The 6753-nt window shown below is 42.3% G+C and overlaps 1 long non-coding RNA gene across 1 annotated transcript; it reads left to right on the forward strand.

The window, feature by feature from the left end:
• The first annotated feature begins 2121 nt into the window (after window positions 1-2121).
• LOC307208317 lies at window positions 2122-6419 on the forward strand. The gene is made up of 2 exons (XR_013835082.1): window positions 2122-2990; window positions 5871-6419. It is a non-coding gene; the product is annotated as an uncharacterized lncRNA (long non-coding RNA).
• Window positions 6420-6753: the final 334 nt, after the last annotated feature.

Here is a 6753-nt window from a genome sequence, read left to right on the forward strand (position 1 = left end):
TGTGCTAGTCCAGCATACTGCTTCTCAAAGTAGCCAAGTTAGAAAATCCTAGGTGGGCTTGAAGGCAGAAGCTCTCCTTTTGCTATCTGCCCCCAATTTTTGATACTTAAGATATATGCTGTGTCTGAAGAGGGAGGTTTAATTTAGCTGTCATGTCTAATAGCCTTTGATAGGCTTGTTATCTTGTGAATCCATCCAGACCTTCTGAAACAGAGAAGGGAAACCTGCTGTGCTCCTTCAGATGTTTCTGGATTCAAACTCCCAGTAATCCAAGCAGACAGCATGACCAACGGTTAGAGATAATGGGAGTCTACCATGATTTAGTACCATTTTGGTTTAGGTTCTGGTTTCAGAAGCAAATCAGCTTTGGTCATCCTGAAAGATGAACTTTGTATGGGAAGAGACCAGGGGTGAGTGACCATGTTACTTTTTCTCAACCTCACAATGGCTTTTGATACCCTCAGTCATGATATACCTCCAGACAGCCTCTCTGGGTGGATTTTGGAGGCACTCCTTTGCAGTAGCTCCATTCCTGCCTATGGGGTTGGGTCCAGAGAGCAGCATTATTGAGTGTGTGCCTCTTGGCCCAATGGCATTTGTGTCATGGGGCATAACAGGATGAGATGTAACATTTACTGGTATATGAAGCCACTGGGAGTGGACATTAGGAGTTTGGGGACAAGGTATAACAAGTATGCTGATTACACAGAGCTCTTATTTCTTCATTACATCAGAGTGAGATTAGCCCATGCAACATCTGGGCTGGTGCCTAGATGCAGAGGACTGCTTGATGATGGCCAGCAAATAAAATTATATAGCTTGGCTAGAGGGAAACACTGGGAATGAGTGGTTCTCATGTTGGGGGATAGGTTAGTTGTCTTTTCTGGACAGGGTTGCACTCTGATTGAAAGAGCAAGTATGCAATCTGTGTCCACTCCTGCATCTGACTTTGCTCCTTGTGGCTTGGACTGCCTTCAGCTGGTGAGCCAGCTGTGACTGTTGCCAGTGGTTCATGCACTGGCGATCTCAAGACAGAGTGCTATAATGCAGAAAAACCTCTTAAGTGCTGGCTGCCATCAACATATAACACCTGTGTTGAGGGACTGCTCTGGCTGCCAGCACACTACCAAGCTCTAAACAACCTGGGATCAGTATATTTTTTAAAGATCACCTTATTCTGAACAGCTTTTGCATAGTGCCACTGAGGCATGTCTGATCATGCCCGGCAGCCTCTGGCTGTCCTGAAGAAGAAATGGTCTGCTTAGTGCAGTGACACTGGTGTTATGGAACTCTTTACCTGATGGAATCAAGCTGGGGCTGTTGGTAATGAGTTTTACACATGAAGTTGAGATTGGGTTATTTTGGCAAGGCTTTTTATGAAAACAGATTTACTGTTTTTATAATCTGCTTGGCAGATGACCATTCAGTACTTCTGTTTCTTTGGTGTATTTTTGCTGTGACGTTGCTTGCTGTGTTCTTTTTCATTTTCGCTGAGATCTTGCACGTTGCATAAATATATATTTTATATGAGCTTGCAGAATAGAAATACAATCCTCTTTTTTTCCTCCTCCTCTTCCTCCTTCTCCTCCTCCACATCTGGTGGGCCACAAGTTCCCCATCCTTCTTTTGCTGTTGATAGCATCTGTTTATTTTATTAACTATATTCATAGGCCGTTGGACATCTAAAAATCTTTAAGTGGTGTACAAATGGATATAAGGCATGCAATGGCTGCCAGCAAATTAAATCAGCTTAGAATACAGTTCAAACTTTGCTGTGATCAGATACAGTAAAATGCATGACCAACAGCTGCTCTAGGAAAGATTGGGCAAGGGGAACATGGTATTTAGTATGCAGCAAGTGTTAAAGCCTGGTAGCAACCACTATATCATGGGGCAGTGAATTCTATAAGTGTTGTGTTGTGTTAAATACTTCCATTTAAAATCCATGGTCAGGCAATGCCTTTATTAGAACTAATCAAAATGTTGCAAAACAGCAAGCAAAACATTGCAAAATAGTGAGAATAGGTTGAAGGACCATACCTCTGTGGCAAAGGGCCTGCTTTGCATGCGGAGAGTCCCAAACTCAAGCCCAGGTAGGGCAGGAAATCTCAGTGAGCCCATCAGAGTAGACAATACTGACCTAGATGGACCAGTGATCTGAGTCACTGAGATGCCTATGTTCCTGCTAAGCAAATGTTAAGGATAAGATGGGGGAAGAATGCTGGTTTGAAACTCAAACCAAAAAGTCTGAATTGAGTCAATGTCTCAAAGTGGAGTGTGGGAGAAAATGGCAGATTTAGGGTGCAACTCTGTGGGTCCCTGAGAGGGCATATCAGCATACAGTGGATGTTGTAGACCTCTCCTGAAGGCCCCCCTGCCCCTTAGTGGGTTGTGGCTTTTCTTTCTTTCTTTCTTTTTTGGTTCAGTGATGTTGCCTGCTTTTATTTTGTGTATGATCTATTTGTGTCGGGGTGTGTATAGGTGTTCTACCTGGGTGCTTTTTGGCGGGGGTGGGGGGAGATATGAGCATTTACTGTTTCTCTTCTGTGAAATGAGTATTTGCTGGTGCCAACCACATATTTTTTCAGATATCCAGTTGAGCCCCTGGACCCCAAAAGGTTGAGGATCCCATCACTAAAGTATTCCTTTGGAGAGACTATGACAATCAAAACGAGCTCAACATTGTATTGTAGGCACTGGATAATTGCTAATTTCAACATCTTCTTTGCAATTAGGTTATCTGATTCATCTGAATTAATTGCTGACAAAACAAATTTCTGAACATTCTGGTTGTTTCTGTGTTGTTTTGATACCCTTCTGTTTCCCTGACTGCTGCTACTTCCTGACATCATTTTTCTTCTTTGCCTTTACTGCCGTTGGCCTCATTAGCCTTCATTGTGCCTTCATTTGCCCTCAGTTTCATCAACAGGGCAATCCTAGATATCTACTGAGAAATAAACTCCATTGAGCTCAAGGCAGCATACTGACAGGTGAGTGTACATAGGAAAAAAACATAAATCTGATCAGCTAGGACATCCTCTGTGATGGGATTTTTCTCAAAATCCAAGAAGTCTTGGGTTACTTTTTTAACTGTTGACATTCACTAGTGAGAACAGGGTTGGGGAATGTTTTTTCAATCCAAGGGCCACAATCCTTTCTGAGATACCTTCTTGGGGGTACATTCCAGTTCTGGGTAGGTCCAGAGGCAGGAGTGGATAGAGTAACAAATGCATATTTTACCTGTGTACAGTAGACTAGTTTTCTACGCCTACCCGCACACCCATCTCTTCTTGTTGGCATCTGTTGGTCACAAAAGACAATGGAGTGCATCTCCAGGGGGGAAGTCAAACTACGGTGTTACCAACACCAAATTGACCTCATCAGACTGAAAGCTGCCCAGATGGACATGACCCTCATCTCCACCTCGCTGAGGTGATCCAAAGGAAAGCAAAGCAATACATCTGGCACCAGCTTGGCTTGATGGCAGGGAGTACCAGAAGGAAGCATACAGTGTGCCATCCAACTGTCTTAGGGACTCTACTCTGGATTTGTGTAGGGTTTACTCCTTAGCATTTTCTTCTCCTGAAGATATCCCACAAGGCAGCAGAGGATTAGGATCAGAGTTTTCTTTCTCCCAAATGGGCTATCTTCCTAGGTTGACAAGGTCCACCTGCTCCTGACTTCCCTCTACAGCACATGCAAAATCTGCCTTCTTGACCATTAGACCCACTATTGGTGGGTCAATCTCATCCACTCAATCCACTGGAACCTATCACACACAAATGTTTCACAAATCCACCAGGTACGCAAAAGGTGTTATCAGAGTTTGAGGACACATTCCAGAAAGGCAAAAAACCCTCAAGGGGAGTTCAAAGCAAGGTAATTTGAGAGGTTTGGCATGAGGAAAGTCCTAAGGACTAGCAAGAGAGGCTTGAAGGGCTAGATTTGGCTTCAGGCCTTAAATTTCCCCAACCCTAAGCTGGAACATTAGCAGTCCTAAGTGAACATCTAACACTAGCATCACTGTCTGTAGCAAAAAATATCATGAGCTGGAAATACCACTGCAGCTCTGCCAAAGCTGGGGAAAGTGTTTTTATCTTTTTGTTTTAATGAGGTATGTATTGAACATGGTCTGAATGCCAAGCTGCTGCTGCTGCTTTTCTTTTTTTTATAAAGCTGAGCAGTTAAATATTGATCTGTGCAGCAACAACAAAATCATTCCAGAAAAGAATGTAATGCAGATATTCTAATATTTATTGCCCTACATGCAGAGAGCAATAAATATGAATGACCAAATAATTTGAGGTAGGGCATTCAATATGCTGTTCTACTGTACTTACTGTTCAGCTCTTGGAGAAGGGATGGAATAATCTCTTTGTGTTGGTGTCTCTTGGTGTCTTTTTTCTCCCAGTCTTAAATTCACCCAATCTCCACATCAGCTTGCAAAATCTGCATGCAAAGCTGTATGGGTTTTTTTTTTTTAATGCAACCCCCCCCCCAATTTTTTGTGATCAGTTTCCCCTAATGGAATGCATTTTGTATGCTTATTCTTCTTCCTGGTACTTGCATTTCCAGGCACACTTTCTCCTAATATATGGCTTTCTGCACAAATTTATGGTCGGAAAAAATGTTGATTTCAAAGGACAGCTGTTTCAGAGCAAATTAGGCAGGCTTGCAAAGCAAACAAATATCTCTCCCAGGTTTATCAGGAGCTCAAATTGGTTACCCTAGTCCAGGCATAGGCAAACTCGGCCCTCCAGATGTTTTGAGACAATTCCCATCATCCCTGACCACTGGTCCTGTTAGCTAGGGATGATGGGAGTTGTAGTCCCAAAACATCTGGAGGGCTGAATTGCCTATGCCTACTCTAATCTTTCTATTGATGGCGCTAGCAGTGGAAGTAGTGACTTGGGGAAGCGGGGTCCCAGGACCTCTTTGTTATGCTTATATTCTGATTCAAATTTCTTCACAGATTTTAGTATCTCAAATTTCTTGCTTATTTAAGAATCTTATGTTGAAGATAAAACATAGCTGCACTGCTCAGTCCAGGCAATACTCAGTACTTGACAGCCTGAATTCCAAGTGTTCTCATTTATTGTTTGATGCAATGGTTTTATGCCTTGTGAATTCAAGACGAGGGAACCAGCATATGGCTCAGCAAAGGTCTTTAATGTCCCTTGACTTGGCATTGCTTATCTAGTCTCTTTCGCATTCAGACCTGTATGAGCAGGCACCACAGGTGTATAAACACTTCTTACTGTGTAGATAAGCAAAACATAGGGCTCCCTGACAGATTTTGCAGATAACTCAATGGAAAAAACCTGCATGAAGCCTATCTCCCTGCTCCTTGGCAGAACGGCAAGAATTCTGCAAGCCCATCATAGCATGATACCCTTTGTTATTGAACAGCAAACACAAGGTTTCAAGGGATTAGTTTTTTTGAAGTCGATTCTACCCAATAATAATTGGGTGAAAAAGAGGGAAGGAAGGGAATATGCCTACATGTTTAGACAACTCAGAGTTCAAATGTATTTCCCCATATTTAAACCTAAAACATACACTAGGCTATTGCACATTTTTGGGTGGAAGGAAAATACTTTTAGGATTTGCTAGGTCACAAGCAAAGACCAAATAATATCTATAGAACCCCACTGTTTGTACAGAAATCTCCCTTCCTACAGCCTGATATCAGGATGCCATAAAACATAATACAGTATGTTTTAACACTGATTATAAGCCATTTGAGGAAGAATAAAATTAAAAAGTGGCCCATAAATTGAAGTAAGCAATAAAACAAAATGGCATTAGTCCTCCAGACGCTTGAATAAATGTTTGCTATTATTGCACGACTAATTCTCCAGTTTTAACAGGGGACCTTCTTCCCACAAGCAGCAGCCCTCCCTGCTCCAGCCAAATGGCAAACCCAATAGGACCAGCAGCAGCAGAATGAAGGATCCTTCGGCAACAGCTTATGTTTGCAGATGTTTGTTACTAAAGCACCATAACAAAATACCATTGTGGCAATTTTATGTACCCCCTGCCCCCAGACTGCTTTTCTGCAGTGCTTTATACCAATGGGTACATTGAAGTAGAGGGGAAATGAAGACAGAAATGAACTGAAGGAACGGAAGCCTGAGCTGAATTGTGCATAGGGCACTCTGGACAACACTGGGAAATCATCATTAAACTCTTCTTCATACAGCACATATTCTATAGTAATGGCCAGTACCTTGTATAGCTTTAAAATTTTAGACCAATACATGGTGACCATGCTCTGCCTCGATGGCTGGAGGCAGTAATGCTAGAAATTGCAGTAGTGTGGTTGCAGAAACTGCCAGTTGCTAGAAATTGCAAGGGTGCTCAGCAGAAGGGGAGAGGGTTTAAATCCTACTTGTAAGTTTCTCACAAAAAGCTGGTTGGCCATGGTGAGAAAAGGATGCTGAATTAGATGAGTCACTGTCCTGACCAAGTAAGCTCTTCTTGTGTTCTTATATCATCATCATCATCATCATCATCATCATGCAACAGAGGAATTTTGAGTCCTCTGCTTTGAAAGCAAGAATGGATAATTCAGAGCTCCAAAATCCAGGGAGCATTTCAGATAAGAATTTAAGAAGTATCCCTAGGAATACTTGAGAAATTAGATCTTCATGAATTCTGATATGAACTCACCTGATCTGTACCTCCTAGATTAATGTGTGGTTAGGAACATAATTACCCTTCAGATTTTGCCTTTCTCCATGCACTTCTTTG

Source organism: Podarcis cretensis (assembly GCF_951804945.1).
Source record: "Podarcis cretensis genome assembly, chromosome: Z".
Taxonomy (NCBI): Eukaryota; Metazoa; Chordata; class Lepidosauria; order Squamata; family Lacertidae; genus Podarcis; species Podarcis cretensis.